Source organism: Podarcis gaigeae (assembly GCF_964106915.1).
Source record: "Podarcis gaigeae genome assembly, chromosome: 1".
NCBI lineage: Eukaryota > Metazoa > Chordata > Lepidosauria > Squamata > Lacertidae > Podarcis > Podarcis gaigeae.
Genome location: NC_139678.1, coordinates 77,797,092 through 77,823,849, shown reverse-complemented (window position 1 = coordinate 77,823,849; position 26,758 = coordinate 77,797,092). Strand labels below are relative to the sequence as shown.

The 26,758-nt window shown below is 45.0% G+C and overlaps 1 long non-coding RNA gene across 1 annotated transcript; it reads right to left on the bottom strand.

The window, feature by feature from the left end:
• Positions 1-11,171: 11,171 nt before the first annotated feature.
• Positions 11,172-15,821, bottom strand: LOC310825453. The gene is made up of 2 exons (XR_014555327.1): positions 15,653-15,821; positions 11,172-14,543 (listed from the first exon to the last, which is right to left on the bottom strand). It is a non-coding gene; the product is annotated as an uncharacterized lncRNA (long non-coding RNA).
• Positions 15,822-26,758: the final 10,937 nt, after the last annotated feature.

Below are 26,758 nucleotides of genomic sequence, written 5' to 3'. Positions count from 1 at the left end.
AGCACATTACGTGCCTCTCCCCCCCCCCCCAAAAGCAAAGCTAATAATCTCTGCAGGCTCCTTTTTCAAAAGTAATCTAATCAAGTTGGTCTGTTTCTGCAAAAGGACTTTGCCATCGTTAATGGTTAAATTTAAGCATCTTTTTCTTTCCTAATTCTATCCTCTCCCCAACTCTGTCAATCAACACTGGAACTCCATCTGCTACTATGGCTCCAGCAATCCAGGACTGATGGACAGATGACAGTAGAAAGGTGGTCTCTTGGGGGCCCTTTCCAGCAACCAATAAATGAGGCTTGCATTCCAAGCAGTGAAGAAATGGTAGAATCATCTAGTGACAATGGTGCTAAATCCCATCAAAAGAAATGTATGAAGTAGCCTCACTGTTGGAGTGGTATGTTGGCAAGAAGACACACAAGTGGGAAGTGCAACAAAAAGGTGCATTAGATCCTTGCCCTTCCATAGGACTGCTCCACCCTTTCTTTTTTGAAATAATTTTTATTTGATTTTAAAATATAAAATTATAACAATACAACCATACACATACACATTTGGAAATTCCTCCAAATCTCTGGACTTCCCAATTTCCCCTCCATGGGTCCTATTATTAACCTTTTCAACTGCATATTTTTCAATAGACCATATTTTATATAACTCCATTAACTTCATAGTACTTGCTACATTGAAAGTGTTATTGTAATCCTGCTAATGTTTCTATCTGCTTACAGTGGTCTCCAAGATAAATTATATATTTTTTTTCCATTCTTTGTTAAAGTTTTGGTCTTTTTGGTTCCTGAGCTTCCCAATCAGTCTTGCCATTTCAGCATAGTCCAATAGTTTAATTTGCCATTCTTCTCTGGTGGGGAGGACTGCTCCGCCCTTTCTGCTGTTAGGGGCACAAGCAAACAAATTAACACTCTGCACTCAGTTTTAATTTTTCAGAAACACTTTGTGGCTCCTGAGCATGCTTGGGCTGCATTTGGGAGGTTTTGCCTCATAGAGCCACCTTTTGTACTTCGGCACACTTTGGGTTACTGGAGCTTGCTCTTTTGTTTTCGAGGGCCCTATTTGGACTCCATTACAGTGGTACCTCAGGTTACATATGTTTCAGGTTACATACGCTTCAGATTACAGACTCTGCTAACCCAGAAATAGTGCTTCAGATTAAAAACCTTGCTTCAGAATGAGAACAAAAATCATGCTCCGGCGGCGCGGCAGCAGCGGGAGGCCCCATTAGCTGAAGTGGTGCTTCAGGTTAAGAACAGTTTCAGGTTAAGTACGGACCTCCGGAATGAATTAAGTACTTAACCTGAGGGTACCATTGTATTGTCAACCTGGAGGCACTCACTTGGTTACTTGGGAGGGAGTAAAATAATATGAAAGGAATTTTTAAAAAGCAAAAAAAAAAAAGTGCACTAAATAGCAGGTCCAGAAACCCAGTGGGAGGAGAGTCTGGGTGGATTTCATGGTGCTGTGTTAAACAGCTGCTCAAATAATTCTTTTATTTTCACAAATATTTGTTTCTACATGCCAGTGCCACCAGTGGAGCCCACTCTTTACATGGCATCAGGTGAGCCTCTGGCCAGAGCATTCCACAAATGGGGAGCCACCACAGAAAAGGCCATTCTTGTGTTGCCACCCTCCAGATCTCATGTGGAGGAGGCATACAAAGAAGGGCCTCAGAAGATGAATGCAGAATCTGGGACAGTTTATATGGGGGGAGGCGGTCCTTCAGGTATAGCGGTCTTGAGCCATTTATTACTTTATAGGTCAAAACCTATACTTAGAATTGGGCATGGAAACTAATAGGCAGCCAGTACACTGTAATATGCTCAAACCATCTTGCTGGCCACCTGATTCTGCAGTAACTGAAGTTTCCAAACCATCTTCAGAGTCAGCCCCACATATAACCCATTGCAGTAATCTAACCCAGAGGCACCACAATGGTCCAGCATATCCACTGCCACACCTGCAGATGTAAAGGATAAGCAGAGCTGTGTGTCATCACATATTGCTGGCAGCATACTCCAAAACTCTGGATAACCCCACTCAGCAGTTCCATGTAGATTGAGGATAAAAATGAACTCTGAGGAACCCCACATTGATGGTTCAATGGGGCCAAAGAGCATTCACCAAGCACCACCCTCTGGAAACAACCATTCAAGTAGGACGGGAACCACCACTTCCTCCAGAAGTATACCATGGCTGATGGTATGGAAAGCTGCTGAGAGGTCAAAGAGAATTAACAGAGACACATTACCCTTCTCTCTCCCAACAGAAGTTACCATACCAGGCAACCAAAGCAGTTTCTGTGTCAAAACTGGGCCTGAACCCCGAGTGAAATGGCTCTAGATTGTAATTTATTGAAGACCAAAATGTAAATTAAGCAGGATCCATTTTAATTCTACTAGATCCAACTTTTACCAAGATGCAGTGGGAAAAAAAACAAAGATCTTGAAATAGAAGGGGCCATGGCTCAGTAGCAGAGAAAAAGCTTTGTCCCATACTCAAATCCTAGCATGTCCACTTGAAAACAGTATGGTCTCTAATGAACACCGCAAGTATCATACCAAATGGGGTCAGAAGAAGTATGTAAGCATCCCTGGCAGTAGTGCCAGGAGCAAGAGAAAAACTTCAAAGTCTCCCAGCTGAAACCATACAACTCAGTACGAACTACTGCAAATTGGGCATGCTCCTGTCTGCATAGCCCTTCCATCCTGTATTGTTTTGAGGCCAATATAAGCCATTCAAATTCCACAGTGTCCTGCAATGTGTTGGATCTTCCCTTTGTGCTTTACACTGGTTTTCCAGTTCAAAATAGGGCCACAAAATAATCTCCTTTGTAAGCACATCAAATGGATAAATTGCTTTAAGAACAGTGCCACTGAGCCACTCCACCAACAATATCAAGTCAGCTTCTGATGCCATTGTTTGGCTTTTGCACACAAGACAGTTAAGATGCTTGCAATTCCTGACTATCGATCCAGCCCATCAAACTGTTCTAGAAATAAAACCGTCTTGTCTTACACGTACCCTCCTACAGCTCCATTGCTGTTGCAGTGGGAAACAAAGCTCAATAACTCTTTGTAAAGAATGTCACAGAAAGTATTGATGGTTAACAGCACACATCACGGGCTTCTGCTCATATGTATTCATAAGCCACCAAGGATAGAGTCCACATTATGTGCCATGTGTTTTGTGTCCCCCCCCCCCCCATTTATTTTATTTTAACTTTTGAAGGCTTTATCCCCAGTAATATGGAAATTCCAAGAAAACATCACATCAATGTCTAATTTTCCTTCATTGTGTGCATTTTGAGATGGCTGCAGTCAGTGATTTTTTTGTTTAGAAAAAACTATGTCCCTGTATGCACCATGAAGTTGTTATAATAAGTGCCACACTTTCAACATGAGGGAGGGGAGGTGCTAGTACTGCATATCCTTGAGTACCCCCAGAAAAAGCACTGGCTGCAGTGTTAATGATTTCTGACAAAATGGATTCTGCGAACCTGTTGTGGCAGCAGCACAATAGACATTACCTGCCTGGGGGGTGGGTGGGATCCTCTAAATTAGAGAAAGTAAAATCAACTTCAAATCTGTCCTATGGGACAGGATTTGTTAATGAACCCTTCAGGATATTATAGCTACTATTTTGCCTTTCTGAAATTCCCTCAGTCAGGGAAGTCTGAAAGTGGTGTTTACACTACTGCCATCTACTTAGTATTTTACTCTTGCTGCTGTCTAGGAGATTTTGTGGGTTAGCTATAAAACATAGCTGAATAGCTGCAAAGCCAGTTGAGTTTAATATGCTAATAAAATCCATAGAATAATGGCTGCTGGTGCCTTATGATGACATTTGGTACAAAAAAAAATAGAACCAGGGCCAAGCAGAATGCAAGATGTGTCCGTTTTGGCTCCATGAAAGAGATTATTTTCTCCCTTTCCCTATACGCTTTGTGAAGTCAATGGGCTACTAACACAGCATCTGAGGAGTCCAGTTGTAGGGGTCTGCACTGCAAAGGATTCTGTGCCCCCAGTACCATAGTCCTGATCTGATTCAGGTCTCCTGCAAATGGTATTAATTTTTTTCCTGTAAGCCCACATAAGACTAAAGAGAATCTCCCTCCCGAAACTGACAGACCTTAGTTCTCTGCTCATGAATTCTGTGCCGCTCAAAAACCTGCATTCCTATACCTAAAACAAATTAGTTGAAGGTAATCACCTATTTCCACCCCCTCATCACAACTAATCAATAGTACGTTGACAGTGAATATTTTATGACATTTAATTTATGCATGCAAAAGCTTTACTAAGTCTAAAACTGACATTTATTTTTAAACTGTTTTATCTTTTAGAGGCATTGTACAAACAAGAACATTCTGCAACACATCCTCAAACCAACATTTTTAATGGTGCCAAAGGCCAGCTAATTGGATTTGGTTTGCAAACAGCTAACTCTGCTACAAACCATTTTTATTTGCCGTGTTGGGTCAGACGGGACACAGATTTCTTTAGAAATGTAGGCAACCTTCATGCTGGGATGACTTAAAGGCTTGCTGCAACTTAAAATGAGTGTTGAATATGCGTGTAGATGACTTATATTTAGTTTTCTGGGTGGACTTGGAATTTAGTTTCTCAGGGAAACACCTGCACATGATGTTTGGGGGAAGTTAGAGACGCATATGTTCACATAAACATGGTAAGAAGGATAAAATACCCTTGAATACCTCTGTTCTGGCATGAGAAACAGCACAGGCACAGGCGTCTCTGCCAGTTGTGCTGGGAAATAAATAAATAAATTCTAACCTGGAATGGCGGGAGGGAGATTGAAAGTCTTTGTGCCTCACAAGGAGACCCTCCTCAGAGCCCAAAGAGGACATCAGTGAACCAAAAGTCCAGAAAAAAACCCACTCCAAGGGCTCCAAAATGGCACATGGGAGCTCTCGCTGCTGCCGGACTACCCCACTCAACAGGGAGATGGGCCTTTTTTGCCCAGGATACCATTACTGCAGTCTTACCTTGTGAATGTTAGTGGTAGGAGAAAATCTCATTGAAGAACACGAAAGACCTCCACAAATACCCTACTCCCAAAATTCTCTACAGCAGCCCTCTCCTCTCATTCTTTCAGTTTGGTTAGGGAAGACTGCTCTACAGAATGTAGAGTATCGCTTTGCTTCTGCCCAGTATCACCTTTAAACAAGATACCTTCACTTAGCAGAGAGGCAGAGGGAGAGAGAGAGAAACACTTCAGCCCCAAGCATCTTGAAGCCATTCTGCTCTGCTATTTATGTAAAGAGGAAGCTGTACTTCTTGTGACATGCCACCAGTCAAGTTAAAGAGCTTTCCTTAGCTGGTGGGCCTCACAAATCTCTTGCTCTCACTTCATCACACCAGTAGCAGGCTAGATGGATGGTTATTATTCCTGAAAGCCAATGAACAATGGGCATATGCTCTCATTTAAAAGCATCTGCACATCTATGACAAAAAAGGCAGAACATCTCCATGTTCTACATTCCTCCTCCTTTGGGTGTGGTTTTTTAGGGGGGGGTGAGCTTTGCGTAGAGGTGGCGTCAATAATACATTTCTGCCATTTAATATTTTATTGATGATTTGACTTCTGCAGCTTGCTGTTCCCATTTCAAGGCTGATGACTGTTTCTGATTAAAGTTTTATGCCTGACAGGAGAAGCCTCCTCACTACACGGGAGATGCTTCTGGTCCCGTCCCCCCCAACCACTACAGAGCAGCGGAAAGGAATTGCTGGCCACCGTACAACAAACTATTACTTAAGCATGGTGTGGAAAATGAAGAGATCGTGAGGAGGAAGGGCTTGAGCAAGATTCTGAGCCCTGAGTGCCTCAGCTGGCTCCTTCCTGAGGTATTCTGTGGCAGCAAGCCCAATTGTGCTTCTCCATGTGGGCATCGGCCACAGCAGCCAAAGTCGAGGTGCTCCAGCGCAACACTTTACTTGCAGTCCATGATGTGCTCATCCTTAGTTGAATCCATCCATTGTTGATTCTAGAAACCCCAGTGGAACAAGCCATTGACATTTGAAAAGGTTCTACGGGTGTTCAGAACTTCCCATAATACAGGCCTCTCCTCTCCACTTTGCCTCTTGGTCAAAATTTGTGACTTCAGTAGAAGCCGTAGTCTAATTAATGGGTCAGAGGGCCAGCAGCTCCAAGCCATTCTTGTTTAAGCAACTCGCAAATCACAGATTAAAATTTCAAAGCCTGGTAAGGCAGAGGATTTAATTGACTGAGGCTAAGAACCAGGGTGCTTTGGGTTAGACATGAGCAGAATGCCCTTGGCTGTTCAGTGCTAGTAATCACAAGGGAAAGGAGACAAGACTCCACAAGAGCCCCTACAAGTCATTGTTATTAGCAAATGTTATTGGTGGGAAGGCTGGTAGCTGATAAACGTGCCTCGCCCCCGCCATCTTTCTACACTGGGCCAAGTATTGGGCTGAATGCTCAGCCAAAAACGAGAAAGGCCTAGTGCTGCAGAACGGTTATGCTTCAAGCTTTCTACTTCTGTCACACAGTTCCTAAGAGGGATGGGGCTTGCCACATGCCTCCTAGCATGGAAATTTGTTCAGGCAAAGCAACAGTCCGCCTGTTTGGAACTCAGCACTGAAGCAACACAATTCCCCCAAAATCCTGTCCTAGATTTGTGAAGGCCCTAATAAGCAACATCAGATTAATACTTTTCTTCATCCTGGAAACTCAATGGTAAAATAGGTATTTACAACCACATACGTAACTATGACAAAGCCTTGTATCGTTCTTTTCCTGTTAGGACTCAAATGGAGTTTGCTCTGGAAAATCATTCCCATTTTTTAACACATTATTTCCTCACAAGTTTTAACACCCACAATTTCCAGTTTGAGATAGTTCTGCTTCCTTCATATTTGAGAATTCAACCTCATAGTTATTTAACGAATAACTATTTATATATGCAGTCATTGCTGCATATATATCTTGTGCAAATTCCATGTGCGAGTCTTCCCTGTGAGACATTTTGATCCCACTTGACCAGCCATACCTGGAAATAATCATGCATACAGCTAGCTGGCATCTAAATATATCCTCTGGGATACATGACGTCTGGACAAAAAGATGACATCCTTGGATGGTGGACGGATATATCTTGACAAAGAACTGTGAGCTACATAGCCCATTCTAACAAGCTTTAACTTCCCAAATCTTGTGAGCAGGAAGTACAAAGGCTGCTGCAGCATTCTAGAAGATGAACCCTTGCGTAAAGGAAACTGGGTTGGCAACTGCAGGTGGTGCAGGAAGGACACCTCTCGTGGGTCCTCTCCCCGTCACCATACTTGCTTCACAGTGGTCACTGAACTCCATGGCCAGCAAAGTGGTCCCCTCCAGTGGTTTTTGGACTCCAATCCCCATCAGCCCTCAGCACCACAACCATTGGTCAAGATTAATGGGAGCCATACTCCAAAACATCTGGAGGTTACCAAGTTGGGGTAATGGCTAGATGCCATTTAGTTTATTATTTTATTTTTGCTTTGTTTCCCCCCCCCCCTTCTTTCTCACCTAAATCCCTTTTGGGAATGAACCAAGATTTCTTCACAAAAGCATGTAAGGATGCTGTTTGCTGCCAGCAGGGTGCAGCCACGAACTTGCCCCTGACGGGTTCCTTCGGAAGGAATCATGGCCACAGCAGGAGGTGAGTTTACTTCTGCTTTCATAACTGGATTCCCTCCTGCTACAAGAAGCTTAATAATTTGTACAGAGTCAGCATCTGATTTTAGCTTCTGCGCTGCCCCAAAGATACCAGGAAGAACACAGATGGAGCCTGAGGAGATTTTTATGTATGTGAGGGAGGGAGTATGGGGAATGGAGGGGGGTGTCTCCTCTTCAAAAGCCATTCCTTATCCAAAGAAAAAAAATTAATGAACAAGCAAAGGGCTGCTCTCTTTACACAGAGTAGAATTTAACTTTCATGGTCCAAGCTGGGATTTCAAATCATCTCTTTGTGGGCATCATCAGGCATCCCCCCCGCCAGCTAGACAAAGAACAGTTGAGCAGCAACATCACATGGGTGGATATGTTGTATTTCCAATAGCTGATGAAGTCATACCAGAGGGGTAAGGTCACCAGTTTGGTTGTTTTTTTAGTTTTGTTTTTTTAAGATGGTAAACATCAGTTCCTAGCAGCATTAGTAAGCTTATTTCAGATTCAATCAGACTTCAGTCACTTTCTATTGCGCTCGATGCTTTCCTAGTAAACAATGCAGTAAGCTGCGCATTTCATGGAAGCAGTGAGCAACGCATTATGCCAGCATTACTAAACACAATGTGGAGATATGGCGGGGCGGGGAAGAGAGGGCCAACAGATCTCCCTACACATCACAGAGGGAAATCTAGCCAATGGGAGAGAAGAACCCTACAGAGAACAAGCATGCTATAAAGTGTGGTGGTTGCCTGATGTTGCTTGCTCTTTATGTGGAGGTGGCCAGTTTGCTCTTCCTGCAGCAGCTAGAAAAATTTGAAAATGGAAGTTCAAGTTCAAGTTCTTTTCCAACTCACCCAGCTTAATCCTCCTCCCTCGCCAGCTGGGCACCTCCATGTATTACATACCTGCCATTTCTGCAAGGTCCAGAACTCAAAATACTGAGTTAAAATTGAGGCCACAATCAAAGGAGAAACTGTGGCCCTCCAGATGCTGTTGGCCTTCTATCAGCCTCAGCCAGCCAGCAGGGATGATGGATGTTGTAGTCCCGCAACATCTGGAAGACCAGAGAGCACCCACCCCAGCCAAGAATGTGGCTTGGCCTTCCCGTGTAATCTAGGACAAACCAAAAGGTAGACTATGTAGCAGCAGTGCAAATTTCTGTATGTTGGGTTTCTTGCAACCAGCTTTCCCAAGTCTTTTTTCAGGAATTGCCTGTTACATAAATCCAAGGTCTAAAGTACAGGAGGAAGAGACCTGGCTGACTCCAGCACCTTTCCAGGTGATGTGCAAACAGGAGTTTTTTATATACTAGAAGGTGCTGCTTTAGCCAAGAGGGCTCATCATCTTTGGGCAGATGGCTTGCAATCAAGTTAAACAAGAGCATTTCAATCAGGGAAGTAAGACTCAGTAACACACAATACAAGCCTGTTATCTCTGCCGCTGCCTTGTGTCAACACACCCACACACACCAGGCCATCCAGATAAGCAAAGCTGCTCTCAAACAGTCTCATGCTTAGGGTACTGCAAATGAGTCAAGCAGTGTAACTTCAAAACCCAAGAAATCCATAAGGACGCATGTCCTATGCAACAGACACTTAATAGCAGGGAGACAAGAGTTTAGGATTCGCCTTATTATTTTTTCAGTGGCTCTTGTTCTGTATCAAAAGATTCTGACTGTTTCTGGATGAGCAAGTTCTCTATCCCAGTGGAATTTCCTGCCAACTGATTTTAAGAAGCATTATGTAAGCCTCTGCTTACATTGATGTGAAAGTAACATGTGCTCTTCCGGTGCTTCAGAAACATACTGCTCTCAGCCCCAAATGCTATTTACATTCTTCTAGGATCCCACTGGCATAGTCAAGAGACTCTGGCGCACATTAGGAGCAGGGCAGGGTGTCTCAACCTGCCTTCTCCAAAATGACAAAAGGAAGAATAATAAATCAGAGCACAGTGGTACCTCGGGTTACAGACACTTCAGGTTACAGACTCCACTAACCCAGAAATAGTACCTCGGGTTAAGAACTTTGCTTCAGGATGCAGCACGGCAGCAGCAGGAAGCCCCATTAGCTAAAGTGGTACCTCAGGTTAGGAACAGTTTCAGGTTAAGAACGGACCTCCAGAACAAATTAAGTTCTTAACCCGAGGTACCACTGTATCTTAGTCAAAAGCATTCTTAAGAAGTTAAACGGCCTTCATTGGCAATTCTTACAGCACTACAGTACCATCGTGGCTATTTCTCCAATCGAATAGTGTTATGCATCAGAACATAACAGCCTGATGCATCCAGTATCCTGTTCTCACGGTGGCCAACCAGATGCCTGTGGGAAACCAGTAAGTAGGAGCCAGGCACAAGACCACTCTTCCCTCCTATGGTTTCTGACTCCTGGTATTCAGAACTTTACTGCCTCAGAAACTAGAGGCACAGCACAGCCATTGTAGCTAGCAGCCATTGATAGCCTTATCTCCATGAATTCGTCTAATCTTCTTTTAAAGCCACCTAAGTAGATGGCCACCAATGCTTGGAGAGGTATTATCACCTTTCCTGAACCTTCCAAAATTCCGATTCATGAGATGTCCCCGAGTTCTAGTGTTGAGGAGGCAGACTTCATGCACTTTCTCCAAGCCATGAACAATTCCTTGCATGCATGCAAGTCACCACTTCCTTGCCTTTTCTCTAAAAGGTCCTGAATGCTTTCCTCATAGGGAATTGCTCCGTCCCCTTGAATCACAGAACCTCGCATCTTTTTACTCAACTAAGCTTACCTCAGGAGTCTTTTTGAAAGTCCAAGTATACTCTGCAAGCTGAAACAGCTATCAGTATACTTAAAACTCCCAAATAACTTATAATCGGTTGTGAGACAGGACTCGCCCTTGCAGAAGTTATGCTGGCTGTGTAAGCAAGACTTGTTCTCCTATGTGCTTGGTTATTTTATATTTAGCAAAACTTTACAGCACTTGAGCATCTAATCTTGTATTTTTTTTTAATGCAAAGCCTTCATACTTTGCTTAAGTAGCTTGCATTTGAATTCTGGTATCTTTGCTTTCATAGTTACATGTTTTAATCATGCACGACCATGGATCTCAATTCTCAGTATGTATGTACTGGTAGCAAAGCAAGAATTAAGATAATTTGACTTTTAACCCATAACATTCTTCATCAAAATGGAAATACCTGAAAGTTACCATTTAAGATTCATGCCCTATGTTTGGGGGGGGGGGGGAAGAGATTCACAACAAATAAATTGATTTTTCTCATCAGAAATGTGCAGAGTTTGCATTGTTTAGCATTAAAGGTCTTGAGATCTATTCCATAGATCTATCTCCTCTTGAGATCTATTCCATAGTCTTGATGAGGACTAATATTTCTTATTGTTCCTGTACATATCTACAGGTCAGCTCATTTTGAGTAACTGAGGATTATCAAATGTGGCTCATAGTAAAGCCTATTTCCACCCCAAAAGTAACACACACACACATTTTGGTTGCAAATGTTTACTGATTTAACAATATGACAAAGATGAAGTGACAAATGATATTTGCCAATGCCAACAACCTTCCAGTAGATTATATGATGAATTTCTTATGTTATATAATGCTTTACAAACTCTTATTCAGCCTTGCCACAAACCTGCATTAGGTCATAATTATTCCCATTTTACAGATAAGCATACGAGTTCATGAGCCATTGCAATGGGAAATTTACTGGTGGGGTACACTGAAAAAAGTAAATCTTCCTTACAGTGAATGTGATGCTATATAAAATCTTGCTTACCGGTATTTTTGAGGAGTATCGGATAGGTAATTTACACACAGTTAAAGTTGAGAACGAACAACAAATTGTAGGTAAGTTGACTGTTGGTGGCTAATGGATCTGTTTTGTTAGAAGAAGTCATCCACTTTCCATTTAGAGGATCACGTTAATACATAATGAATATTTCTCTAGGTTTCATCACTAAAGCTGGTTCTCACATTCACATACATCACTTGATTACTCACAGCTGAATATGTAAACCAGTTCCACTGACTTCTTTTAAAATGAGGTGATAAGATTATTTCATGTCTTCGATTGCTCATTCACACATGCTATTTGATCTTCCAGTATATCAACTGAGGAGCATGCCTGGATGAGTGTGCCTGCCTGCCTATAAGACAGAAGTATATGTGTGTTGTCAAGGGAATTGGTAACAAGCAAAGCTGGCCATTTCATCTATGTTGTTGGTACTGCAGAAGACACATCTCTCTAGGAAATTCCCTCTAGCTTACTTAGTTCAAAACCTCTCTGATGAAAAAGACACCCAGTGAATTGCAATGAGGTGTACATTGTAAGGTGTACTGGAGCACTTCCAGAGTCTGGAGGAGCACAGCACACAAACCAAAGACAACCTAAGAACATTCATCAACCAACAGCTGTCAGTATCGCTTTCCTTTCTGTCTGGGCATCTGAATTAAACTAAGGCAACTATGTTGTTAACCTAACCTACAGAGGCCAGGTAGATAGATCTGTGTTACAATCAGAAGCTGCAAAGTATATGTAAGGAAATCATATCTATTTTGGCAATACACATTCCACAAATCATGCTAGCAGGACGTTGAGCACTACCATAGCTCTTTGGGCTAGTACACAATTAATATTTGAAGCAGTTTTATGGTTCCACATTTGTATAGCTGGGGAGGCATATATAGCATCTCCTTTAGTGTTTGCATACTGCTTTGTCAGTAACTACACCTTCATTTTCCTGGAACCTCACTGTGAAAATAAACACATCTGAACAATGAGCCAATGCAACAAAGTGGATTGCTTGACTACCTAGGGAAATTTGGGTCCAAATTCCAGTTGTCACCATGGATTCCTTAGGTATCACTGCCAAGAGTATCTCCCTCACAATTTTAGTTGGGAAGGAGTGCAATGACCTGCTTAATAAGATTGTGATTAGGAGGAATAGAATAATGATTGTACAACATTGCACATAAAACTAGTGTTAGACAGAACCAACAGAAGTGATACAAAACCACGGTAATCTGGCAGTTTTTACATCATGAACAGAATGACCTACAAGAAAATTCCTTCAAGCAAAATTATTTCATAGCCAGACATAAAAAAGTAATAATTTGGCCATCCTAGATTCCTTCCACTGGACACAAATGGTAAAATGATAGTTACCTGTTAATGCCACATTTTCACTATTCACAGGTTGTGTTTTCACCTCTTTAAATGTTATACCATAACCATCCCAGGTGCCGTGGGAGAAGACACCCCTCAAGGGCATTTGCCTACTCCACCTTGCTCTGGTTTAGACTATGATGCAACCCCACAGATATCCTCCGAGCTTGCTCAACTATTTTCTTTACTGTCCTTTTCTCTGCTCTCTAGGGAAACAGGGCCTTGACAGTTCGGGGGGGGGGGGGGGGGAATCAGTATGCATCCCCCACATGCCCTTTTGAAGAGGAAACTCCCCTCTTCTCTTTCTTGAAGCAGCAGCAGCTATGGAGCAGCAGGGAAAGGAAGAGTGGGTGAAGCTGTTCCCAATATTGGTGAAATTGAAAAAGCTTTTCCTCCCATCACTTTTCTGCAGGGAAAATGTAAAAAATGTGAAATGGCAGACTGAAAAACAAAAAAGCACTTCAGGTAGAACACCTCTTCACAGGTTTCATGAAAATGAAAGAAGATTGAAATGCAGTTGTAAATATACTTTCCTGCATGGCCAATCATTTTAAAACCCTGACAGTGCACATAAAAACTGCATTTCTACCTTTCATGCAGGAGAGAGGTTTGTAAGTGTTTGTTTTCCTACATTTATATCCTGCCTTTCGTCCATTATGGAATTCAAGGTGGCACACAGATAGCTCTGTGGGAGAGGGTCACTCATCCATCTGACCTAGATCAGATCAGCTTCAGCAATGCAGTGGTCTCATATGCCAAGGACTTCTAAGTGGTCCATGTGTCTGAGATTACAGGCCATTGCTTAACCCCTTGTCCTGTCCTGATCTGCACCTACAGGACAAGTAAGCGGAGAAAGGAGCAAGAAACCACAAAGATCTCTGAGGAAGGCGGGGGGGGGGGGAGAGAGAGAATGGTTGCAATTGATGCTCAGAAGATCAGAGAGCGCCCCTCACACTTGTAATTTCTCAACTGCCTGACTCACTCACTCACTCATTACTATACCGTGACAGGAGGCAGATTCTATGGTTCAGTACGATCTCCACTAAGCAACTTTTTAGAAGTGTATAATTTTATTTTATTTTGGCAAGGGTGTTCAATCCCTTAGACTGACCATCATACATTTACTATCTTCCCACATGGCGCTCTGCTTCATTCTGTATGCATTCCACTTCATTGATTTTATGGGAAAACCCAAGAGAGTCCAAGCCAAGTAGTCGTTGCCAATTGCACGCCTTCCCGAGGGAAAACACAACCTATTTAATAGCGGATCCAACACAATTTATTTTGAGTCTTCCATACATCCTCAAAGGAAGGAACATACATGCCCATGAGTGTGCAAACGTCAACTCTGCTCTTCTGCAACAGCCATGGACGTGTTAGTGGTTGATGTCCAGCTCTTGAAGGATTCTTTTCTCCAACTGCACTCAGAATGGAAGAAGTCACCAGGCTCCAATGCGTTGTTTCTTCTTGGGGAAGGGGCAGGAGGTAGCAGAAGGAGACACAGTGATGCCCGAAAAGCAGGTTAGCCGCTGTCACACGCACAGTGGGGGCACTAGCAGCACAATGTGCGTTAGTCAGTGGCTCACCTGCTTCTGGAGAGTTAGACCAACCACAGGCAGGCTGGCTCTTCTAAGATGTCAGCAACAGACACCCCACTACCACCACCCCTGCCCCTACCAACATGGATCTGAAATACACAAGAAATAGATCAGCAGCAGAGTCACCACCAGCACTCCCTAAGCCCCAATATATTCGGCCACACTACTTCCCTTATTTCAACGCATACAAAAATAAGCCCAGAAAGCTTCTGTTTCAACACCCCTGGGCCATTCCAACATGTGCAAGACAGATGCAGAGCACACCAGAGGGACTTTCTACAACACAGGGCAAGGCGTCAGCTGCAAGCGTTTTGAAGTCTCTCCCTTTGGCCACTTTTTGCTTAATTCTGTACTGCACTTACCCAACACAAAACAACATGTCAACTTGGAAGAAACAGGTCAGTGCAGTCAGACCCCCCAGCTAATTCACAGAAAAGAAAGGAAGAGATCTTGCTGTAGAAGTTGGAGCAATAAGGAAGTTCCGTTTCCACCTGGAGGACAATTCCCCGCCGCCACTTTTACCCACTGACTTAACTGGATATGAGTTACATCCTCCGCCACCCCACTTGGTGTTTATACAAGCACAGGCAACCGAACAGCGCAACAACCCCTTTTTGCAAGTCTGCTCAGAATCAAGTTATACTGATCGCAAACCAAAACGAAGCAAGAAGCCCCGTTCCTTTCCTTGCACACCCTGAAGCGGAGCGAGTGTGGAAACCTGGCCGACCAATTAATCGGCTGGCTAATTTGCGACAAAAGTGAAACTGCTTCTTTCCTCCTCAATGGATCAGCTGCAATTTCATTAGGCAACGAAGCGTTTCGAAATAATATTAAGAAGGGGAGGAAAAAAGTTAAATGGAAGTTCAGAGCCCTTTCCCAGAGCTTGGGGGGGGGGGGGAATCGAGGACTGTCAATGACCTGGTACGAACTTGCTTCCGTTCGTTCCTCGGCTAACATCTACATTTGGCTTTGACGACTTAATTTCTTCCCTGAGCACGGATGCGCCTTTTAATTGACTTGGCCGGGAAAGGGGGGGGGGATGCTCTATGCCGCACGCTGAAAGTGAAACCAAGAAATGCTGTCCCCCCCTCTTTTTTAATGCTTTCCCTTAACTGCTCAACCTTAAAACACCCAGCCGGAAACCAAGCCCTACCCCGAAGCCCCAGCACCCACCTCTCTCCCTAGTTACCCCACTTACCTGAACTTCGCAGGCGCCGCCTCTCCTCGGGCACTTTCCTTCGGGCTCCTTTCGGCAGCCTGCGCTGCCCACTTTCCACGGGCAGGAGGGAGAGCGCGAGCGAAGCAGAGGCAGCGGCAGCGGAAACTTCTCCTTCCCGGCGTTGCGCTGCGCTACCCAGCCCACGCCGCTGCCGCGCAACCTGCCTTCTCTTTCGCTCCCCTACCCCGCCCTGGCTACATGCAAATCGAGGCTGGTGACGTCGCGCGGCGGGTCCGCCAATGGAGGCTGCGCCCGGCTGCCGGCCAGCCACGCCTCCCGCCGCGCCCGCCAATCGGCGGAGACCCCCTCCTCGCGCGGGGCTAGGCAGCTCCCTCCTTCGCCCTGCCCCGGGAGTTACAGCGCGGGGTGCGGCGCGTTCGGTTCTGCACGTCCTTACTTTAGGGAGGAACCAACTGTACTTGCCCGAGCGTCGATGCCGCTCTCCTCCCGCCCGCCCGCCCGCCTCCCTCCCCCCCCGCTCCCTTTCCCGCAATGGTTGCCGCCGGCCAGGCTCCTTTCCAGGAACGCGGCTGGCGAAAGGGCCGGGCGGGGTCGAGCCCGCGGCGTCGCGTCCGCCGCCTTTCTCAGTTGGCGCGGTTCGGCTCCCCTCGGCCGCCCCTCCCCTCCTCGGGGGTGCCGAGTGGTACAGCCCAGCCTGGGCTTTGCCATGAGGACAGTGTCAGTGCGCACGTAGCAAGCGCAGGAGCGGCAGAAGGCCGGGTCCCAAGCGGCGCGCGGTGCCGGCAGGGGCGGGCGCGCGCCGCGAGATGTTTCCCCGCGCGGCCGCCGAGGCAGCTGCTGTTTGCAGCTGGCGCGCGCTGTCCTCAAAGGCTCTTTCGAGCGCAGCCCGGCCGCTCCTGCTCTATCCCCCCCTCCACCTCTCCAAAAAGGTAGACGGAGCGAAAGAAACCCCGCCCTGCTCTTTTACCTCATTTGCTTCTTTAAAGGATGCGCGCGCGTGTGCGTGTTTGTGTGCGTGCAAAAAGCCCAAGGGATCTGGTTTATCTTTAGCACGGGAACAGTACATTCAAGACTGTGCGGCAAACGCTACAAATCTTGCACGCTGCCTGGGGTGGTGGTGGTGCAAATCGAAGGCATTTGTGCACCTGAGCCTCGTACTTCCAAGTTGGGTTCCTTGGCGTCCATGGATTGCATGGCTCCTTTAGGACACTTTCGTAGTTTTTTTTTCTTTTTTAAAAAGTGTATAGAACCATAGCCGGAGAGTTGCATTTGAATTTTTCTTAAGTGATGCACAGAACACATGAAGGGGCATCTGAATGTATTGCTTTCAAGCCCCGTTATGTCTACCTTGATGCGATTTTGAGATGCTGTTTCATCATCTTCCACTGCAGGAATTCTCAGGGTGGACTTTTAGTACAATGTGACCTTTTATGAACTGCATGGCACTTTGTGCAGGAGTTAGGGCAAAAGACTTGCATGACAATGGAGGTCTCTCAGCCGATCACATAACGCCTAAACGTTATTATAGCAAGCTCCCTCTTGCATTCCAGAAAGGGTATCTAGTGGCATGGCCCTAGAACGCACACACAACACGTGCACATGTTTGCACATAGATTATGTTTGACATATTTTTCTTAATTACACAATTGTTTTTGTTAAATGTAGGCTAGCAGTATCCCGCCCGCCCCCCGGCCGTCCCTTCCAACTTTACAATTCTATGACTCGATCAAGTATGGGCAAAGGATAAAGTGCAGAAATGGCAATGACAATGCACTACTACAGCAATCCTTCCAAGTAATTTGTAAAACCTCTTTCTGACTCCCCACCCGAATTTTACGATGGGATTTACAAAATTGGTGTCAACTAAGAACAAGAATCCTTGGGAGGAGGAGCGTGTCGAACGCCTTCAGCGCTCTCACTCCCGGCTCAGCCTCAAATAACAGTGTGGCAAAAGTGTTACATAAGAGGAGAGACTCAGCCTATAGCGGCGGCGGAGGCTGCAGTCCAGAGGACGGGAATGCAGGGCAGGAAGCTTTCAGGCCAAAAGAGCAACGATGCATAAGGGATTTGTGCACAACTTATGCAGGCATGGAGGGGAATGGCTACGGACTACTGTCCCCTTACCTCACTGCATAGGAATGGGGCACGGGTGACCATGCTGAATAGGGACACTGGGATGATGCCAATTAAAAAGGCATTGATCTTACTGCTACCGTTTCCCTGTCAATCATCGCCCTCCTACCCCCACTCACTTCTGCCCAGATTTACCGTACTCCTTTGCCATTTCTCCACCTTCCACACCCCTCCCCCGCATTTCCCCTTTTTCTTCCCTCCCTCTCCTCTCACCAGTGCCCCAACTTGCCGCTCCCTCCCTCCATTTAGTTCTTTCCTATCTTGCTCTTTCTTCCCACTCTGCATCTAGAGTTTGTGTTGGACCTGGAGCATCTTGCCAGAGTTCAGCATTTGTGCTTGGTGGGACCCTGCGCTCCCCTAATGATGAGCAGCCCCGAATAAACCCTCAGCAAACATCCTCAGTCAGTCACCCTGGGTCTTTCCATAGCTCCTTTCCCTGGTAGATAGTAGTGAGGGGTTTTTCCTAGCCACCACTAAGGCAGAAGGAGCCCTAGGGGTGCTCAGCTGGTGAGCTTTCAGAGGACCCCAGAGAGATCAATTTAGGAATTGTGTAGAAGGGGAAATTCCACCAGTTGCCGCTCCTATCAGTAGGAACTGTGGTGAAATATTTTTAGGCAACCGAAAGGTATAGGAGCATCTGGACTAGGCAACCCCCCCCCCTTATTCTCTGACAAGCATCTGTGCAAAAACAGAGGGAGGGCTAATCATATTCTGCTTTGCATTCACCCCCCTCTCTCTGGATTACTCAGTTAATTCCACACTTGCTCACTGCTTTTTAAGCTGTATGTTTGCCCCTCTGAGCCAGTTAATCGGCTGCTTTTAACACATATCCTTTTCTGCCTTTAGAAACAGCATTGCTTTCATATGTCAGATGTGACTGGCATACATACTAGCTGCCAATCTAATGTAGATTCAGTGCCAAGGAAAGTGGAGTTCTGCAACCAGAATGAATTAGCCAAATTAAGTACATTTCAGAGCATTCATTCTGCTCCCAAGAGGAAGTGTTTCAAAGAGTTTGGGATTTTTAGCAAACACTGGTGTTACATGAACCAGAAAAAGAAAATCGTCAACCTGCGATGCTCTACAACTTCCCTGCCTCTCGTGTTCCATGTTGCCTGCCTATTCATACAGTTAAGACATGTTTCCTGGTATTCCATCTAACTTTGCTTGGTAATACTTGAATCTGTGTTTCTAGCTGTCCCACAACAGCACTAGAAAACTGCTGCTTTCCATTTCTTTGGGTGGCTTTTTGCTTACTTCATATGCCAATTTCACTGGAGCAAGCTGTCTCTGGTGTTGGCAACTTGATAGGCTGAAAATATTTCTAGTCTACTTACACAGCAGACCAGCACGTGTACAAACAGCATGGACTAACCTCCTTTACTGGAGTGTAGTAAGCTCATTGGTTAATCTAGTGCTGCTGGCATACATGCAGAGCAATACCAATGAAGTCATGGAATTACAGTGGTTTAGAACCACTGTAAATGAGATTAGACTCAGGCTAATTGTCTCTTGCAGGGATTTGCAGTAACTAAGCCCTAAAGACTTAGATCTCTTTGCATGAGTTTACACAGTTTTAATACTTGTACACAAGGTCTTCCAATACATACCAGTAAAGAAAAGGAACTGGTTTTGTCCAAGGGTGATGGGTAATCATTTTTTCAGGTGCCATTGTGGCAAAGATTAGCATGTGATGCATGTTTTTAGCTGTGTTGTGAAAAGTATTTCCTGGTTTTTGCAGACCCAGGCTGCTGCTGAAGGCACAAGAACAGGTTGTCGTGCGGTTTCTTTCATGAGCAGTGGGTCACTTTACCCGTGTCTGCTACCACTGGATTGCGGCAGTTAGGTGATCTGTGAACTGTAGCTCCCTACTGCCCCATGCTGAACCACATGCTTGAGAGCAATGGGGCAATACATGGAGGCTTAGAGTAAACTCCATAGAAACCAATAAGGACTTGCCCCTCCCAAATAGTTAGGTATCAAAAGAGAAGCATCCCAAAAAGCAGGGGTGGGGAACCATTTTCAGACTGAGGACCAAACGCCAGGGGTGGATGGGGCTAGAGTCAAAAGTGGGCGGAGCAACAAATGCAAATGTTCTCATGCTGTAGGCCACTGGCCACACCTCCTCTATTCGCAAAGCATGAGGCATTGTAGGAGTTGAAGGACACATTCCAGCCAGGCAAAAATATCAGGTGTGAAGCAGGGCCAATTAGAGGAATGGCCTAGGAGAGAGGTCTGAGGGTGAGAAAGGACTATTTGAGGGCAACTGAAGTTCCCTTGCCCTGCGGAATGGGAGGAATAGCACCCATTACATTATAGTGGACAAAAGAAACTTGTGACAGACAACTTAAAGACCAACCATTTTATTATGATGTAAGCTTTCCCATATTACACTCATGTCATCAGATACATGAAGTGTTATTTTGAATTGCAGGTATACATATGGGGTTTTTTGTGTGTAAATATTTTAAATTGTAAAGCTTTTGAATGTGTTTGTGGGAGGTGGGGGTTATTGTTTTGTCGTGTTTGTTCTAACTGTTTATTTGTGCTTTTATCCCTTATTTTTATCTTGTGAACCGCCCTGAGATCTTGTGATGAAGAGCAGTATAAAATAAATAAATAAATAAAATAAAATGCAGAGACGTGTAGGCTGATAATTATGTTACTAATTGTGGTCATTATCCCTGTCTGTACCTTCCTGCATTTTCTGCTATACCTCTAGAAGTTCTTGTACAGTTTTTCCCTGGAGAAAGGAGAAATACCATCTTTTAAAAATCAAAGTAAAACATTTTCTGCAGATTTACTTTGTTCTAATGGGTGGTTCCATGGCCATTTATTTATTTATTTATTTATTTATTTATTTATTTATACCCCGCCCTTCCCAATTCAGAAAACCAGGCTCAGGGCAGCTAACAACAAATTTAAAACACTTAATTGTAGAAGCAGCATAAAATACAGTATAAAAACATGAATAACAATAAAATTCAAAGTTCAAAAATCAATTTGGGGGAAATCCATCTAATAAGCATCAGCCAGGGCTAGCTGGCTGAATTAATCCTACTTGGGCCAGCGAGGAGGCCAGGGGAGAATTAGCTGTGGGGTCTCAGAGTGGGTAATCTTCATAAAAGGGAAGGGGGAGGGAAGAGAAGGGAAATAAAAGATCAGGTTGAATTCAAATTAAACGCCAGGTGGAATAGCTCTGTCTTACAGGCCTGACGGAAGGAGGTTAAATCCTGAAGGGCCCTAGTCTCATGGGACAGAGTATTCTACCAGGTCGGAGCCATCACTGAAAAGGCCCTGGCCCTGGTGGAGGATAGTCTGACTTCCTTAGGACCTGGGACCTCTAAACTATGGTTATTCGTGGACCTTAAGGTCCTCTGCAGGGCATACCAGGAGAGGCGGTCCCGTAAATACGAGGGCCCTAAGCCACAAAGGGCTTTAAAGGTCAAAGCCAGCACCTTGAACCTGACCCTATACATGACAGCAGTGTGAGCCTGAAGATACTGGTTATACTACACACACACACACACACACACACACACACACACATATATATGCACATTGCTGGTAATGCCCTTCAATAAAACCACGTCTGTTTATAGCTCACAGACACACCTAGACGTTTGCACAGTTTATATTCAGCCTGCCCCACAGTTGAAGTCAAGGAGGATAAACGGACCATACAAAGCTGCCTTATATTAGGTAGACTTCTTGGTTCATGTAGCCCAGAACTGTCTCAAAGTGAGACAGACAGTGAGACGGACAGATGCTCTTCAACAGCTCAAAGGAAAGCCTTTCCCAGCTCTTCGATCATTTGGAGTTGAGGGGTGTGAAACCTTCCACATACAAAGCATGAGACTGGCCTCTTAGCGACAGCCTTTTCCTCAGACTGAATTAGTTGAAATCCAATAACAAAATTGATGTGTGTCAAGTGGAATGGAGAAGTGATGAGAATTTCATACACCCGTTTTTCACAGAGACTCTAGATCAGTGGTTCCCAACCTTTTTTTAGCCACGCCCCACCTAAGCACCTCTAAAATCCTGCTGCCCCCCAAGACATATAATTCTTATTATTCAAAAAGTGAACTCCTGTTCACGTGAAGGAAGCCTAAAAGGCCATTAACTTGGTCTAAACAAGCTTCCAAATTGCCCTCCTTAAAAATCAAATTGCCCCCCTGTGGGGGCATTGGAAATCACGGCTTTGGATAGTTTGTGTAAAATATTGAAAGTCCCAAGATCCCAGTTTGCTTCAAAATGATTTTTTAAATATCCAGTCCACCCCCCACTCCCGACATAAGGCTTATGATTTGTCATGCTTAGCTTTCCCCAGTTTTTATAATAGTTGACAGCTCTTTCCTCATTGACCCAAACAATGACCTTGTGAGGTAGTTTGAAGGCTGAGAGAGGGAGAGTGACTTGCATGAGACCACACAGAGAGCTTGGTGGCTGGCCTGGGATCATATGATGGAAGCCTGGGAGAACAAGGATAGCTTTCCAAGTTAGTGTTCTTTGAATTTCAGTCCGATCTACTGTGGAGATCTCCCTTAACAATCTAAACTGGTCGAGCCTTTATTTGCCTTTCTGTGACTCACAGAAACACTTTTACAGCTCAGCAATAAAAATGAACAGTCCATGGCTGGCTTTACGTGGGAAATGTGTCTGTAGTTCTAATTATCCCAGTGTTTAGCTGTGCGTGACCATACACTGGAGAGCACATCGGAGGCTGGAGTGGATTCAAATCCTCTATGTGAAGACAATGGGGTGTTTTTCAGTCAGAGCCAAAGTATATCTTACAGTCAGGGACCACAGACATCAGTGGCTGTAATGTCCAAGAAATAATTGAGATGGTGGTCTGTCTTTTATCTTTTCTGTCTCTGATGTTTTAGTGTTTTATGGTTGCTTTATTGTATTTATTGTTGTTGTCTTCAAACTGTACTTAAAATGGATAACTTACACTTCTGACTTGTGGTGGTAGCCTCCTGGGGCTTTTTGAGGAAGAGTAGATGACGATATCATTATTATTATTATTTTATTTCTCACTACAAAGAGGAAATGAAATAATTGCTGGATTATATTTCATTCTTTTAAGTCAGATTAAAAACACGATTTATTTAGCAAGATATTCGTGTACATTCTCCAGATTTTGATCAGGTTTCCAGCATTGTAACATATATTTTTTGTTTAGAAAGCAATAACGTATAAATGATTTTTAACATGTATGTGGGCACCTTGCTAAATGTTTCCCATAATATATTTTTAGTTAAGTCAATCACTGCTGATAAACCAGTGTCAATCTAGGGCAGTGGTGGTTGAACCTATGCCACGCATGCCAGAGGGGGCACGCAGGCCGTCGCCCCAGCACAGAGCCGGCAGAAGGCAAGCGTGGCGCGTTGAGCCCTTAGCTCAACTTGGGTGGCCAGAGCGCCATGTGCGTGGAGGGTTGGCGCAGGAAACTGTGCAGCAGGAGTGGGATGTGATGCCCGTCAGGGTGTTGGCTCTCTCCAAAATGGGGGTCACAGCTATTCTTTGGCCTGAGTTCATTGCGCCCCATTGCGGAGAGGCTTCTGGAGCATATTGTGGCGATTATTATTTTGTTCAAGTGGGTTGCAAAATAGCACTGGCAATTATTATGGTGGGCCCTCAGTTTCGGATGCTGCTCAAGCAGGACAGTAAAGAGCCAAAATCCCCAAACTGGCCCGGCTGCTGCAGCGCCTTTAGGGCTCCTTTTGCTCAGCTGCTCCACGCGGGATGCCCAGACCGAGAAGGCGCCCTCGTGGCTAGGGAGGCGCAAAGAGAAGGGCCGGGTGGGGCATTGGTCCCATTTGGATACATGACGCTATCCCCAAGCAGGCGCTCATGTTGTTTTCAGAGGCTGGGCGTGGATCCTAGGACTTGTGTCTGAGTAGAAGCGCCTCGGATGGGACGTCAGGGTGGTGCAAAACAGAGCCACAACCCCCAAGGCACGTGTTTTCCCTTGGGGAGCTTCTGTTGTGGGTGGGGAGGGCACAGCGCTCTGCACATGCTCAGAGGCATGCTGCCTCCTCTTGCTGTGAGGTTGAGGCTTTACACCCCCTCTGGCCACGCCGGACACCCTGCGTAGGGGCCAGTTGGGGCTGGGCGAGGGAGCGGGGCTAGCACGTGGGGCCCATTCAGAAAACAGTAGTGCGATGGGGGTCACCGCTCTGCACACGCTCAGAGGGTCACGCCAAAAATGCTTGCTTGCTCGGGCTGGAGCTTAAAAGCAGGGAATCCTTAAAGTGGAATTCTCTGCCAAATAATTTTAAGTCAATGAAAGCACTTGGGATTGCTTTCCTTACTTAGTTTGGATCATCTTAATGCAAACTTTTACAAGTTGTGTCATTCAAAGCTCTGTTATTGTGTTTTTCTTTTAAGACAAAATATGTTTATGTATGGGTTGTTTTTTCTAAACTAAAGCCTCAGTATTCAGGTTAAATTGCCGTGTTGGCACTTTGCGATAAATAAGTGGGCTTTGGGTTGCAGTTTGGGCACTCAGTCTATAAAAGGTTCGCCATCACTGATCTCGGGCATTTCTTGCAGCTCAGCACAGCAATATGCTTTGTCATCATGTGGCTCTGAAAGCTCACAGCTTCCTGTGTTTCCTGAGAAGTCAAACAGCCCAAGTGTTAGTGGCAACTAATCCACTTATTCTAGGAAGCTGCCTTATACTGAGTCAGACCTTTGGTTTATTTAGATCAGCATTGTTTACTCTTCACTGGCTTCCAGGAGCTTCTCGATGTTGCAGGCCGGAGTATTTCCCAGCCCTATCCGGAGATGCCAAGGTTTAAACCCGGGACCTTTGGATCAGTGGCATAGCGTGGGTTATCAGCACCCAGGGCAAGGCAAGTAATTTGCGCCCCCTAACCTGTGGATTTGCGCCCCCTAACCCGTGGATTTGCGCCCCCTAACCCTAACTCCCAGATGTTGCGCCCGGTGCGGCCGGCCCCCCCTGCACCCCCCACACTATGCCACTGCTTTGGATGCAAAATGTGACCTCTACCACTGACTTCCCTCTCTCAAGCATGAATTTGATGGATGAGTTTAGTGATGGGGAAATGCACCCCTAAACTGGGGCCACTAGTCACAGAACAGTGTATGTGATTAGAGCTGTACCGAAGCCAATATGAATTGTTTTAGTTATTTATATACAGTGGTGCCTCGGGTTACATAGGCTTCAGGTTACATACGCTTCAGGTTACACACTCCGCTAACCCAGAAATAGTGCTTCAGGTTAAGAACTTTGCTTCAGGATAAGAACAGAAATTGGGCTGCGGCGGCAGCAGGAGGCCCCATTAGCTAAAGTGGTGCTTCAGGTTAAGAACAGTTTCAGGTTAAGAACAGACCTCCGGAACGAATTAAGTACTTAACCCGAGGTACCACTGTATCATGACTTTGTATGCAACACTCTTTGGATACGTAATCAGCTTACGATAAAATGATGAAAGCACTATAAAATAACGAATACATAAAAATAAGCTAAAAAAAAAAAGGAAGCATACAAAAGGAGCATCAAAATAACCCAGATAAAACCAAGCAAGGAAAAGCCTGGTGGTATTTGCCACTGAAAAGTGGGTGTCTGGCAAAGTTTTATGAGATGATCATTCCAAGGCCGAAGCAGCACCACAGAAAAGGCCCTTTTCTCTGCACTTCATATGGGGGCGGGGGGGGGGGCGGCTCTGACAGTGATTCCAGACTATGGGAAGGCAGGTTTGGAATCAGGTCCTTTGCTCCAAGTCTCGAAGCCCTTTCAACATTAAGACCTTAAACTGGAATGATAAATGCTTGTAATGTCTGATCCCGTTTAGAAGCACAGCAGCAGTATTCCACAGTTTCTGAACCAACTTCAGAGTCAGATCTTCCTTGTTTTACTTTGCCAGGAGCTTTTTATGACTTGACTTGTCAGCACTGCAGACCCTCCAAGTGTCCCTATTTTCCAGGGATGTCCCTGGTTTAGAGAGGCCATCCCGGTTTCTGATTTGATCCCGGCATGTCCTGCTTTTCCTTAGGATGTCCCTATTTTCATTGAAATGTTGGAAGGTATAGAGCTGTCTGAAGGCAATCTTGTATAGGGAAGGTTTTTTTTAAAAGAGTTTAATGTTTTATGAAGTTTTTGTGTATGTTGGAAGCTACCCAGAGTCCTGGGGCAACCCAATAAGATGTGTGGGGTATAAATAGTAAAATTATTATTATGGAACAGGACGTCCCTATTTTCATTGGAGAAATGTTGAAGGGTATGGCATTTTGTTCCCCTTGTTTTACAGCTCCAGCATCTTAAGAATTAAAATGGTTGAGATATCTTTGAAGTATTTAGAGATTACCAGCTGAAGTTGAATGTATTCCTACTTTTTTTTAACCAGCCCAACAGGCTGAAATTCCACAGGTAGAGATTTCTTCTCTCCAAGCCAGGAAAAGCTTTGTCTGCTACATTTCTGCATTTCAAGGTGCCGGCACAGGCACAAGGACAAGTAGGAAACATCAGGTGATTACACAGGGACTCTGCTGTAGATGAAAGACTAGCATTTGGGGTTTAGGAGCACTAAACTAACTTCTCTAATTCCAGCCCCCCCTTCCCTCTTCCTCTGACCCCCCCCCCTGGAACTGTATTCTCTGCTAAGAACAGCCCCAAACATCAACAAATCCTGCTTTGTTCCAAAAGAGTGCTTCAGATTGCATCTGGGCGGGCTTCCATTCATAGCGGAGGCCTTGTTTTCCTCCTCAACATTCAGCGTCTCATGAATTATAGCTGGAAAGGCCGTTTCCTACTTTTGCTTCGTTTCATTCTCAGCGTTGCTAGAAAGGGACAGCTGAGGCTGGTGTCGTGCTTGCTTCGCTTTGGTTTTTTTAGTCTTACCAGGGAAAGGCACTCTCTACCCTCCCCTGGTTTCTGACAAGATTCCATCCCAAGGCTGAGCAAGAAACCTACATGATTCATGAGTACGTGTTATGTATAAGGGAGAGAGATTGCTCCGTACG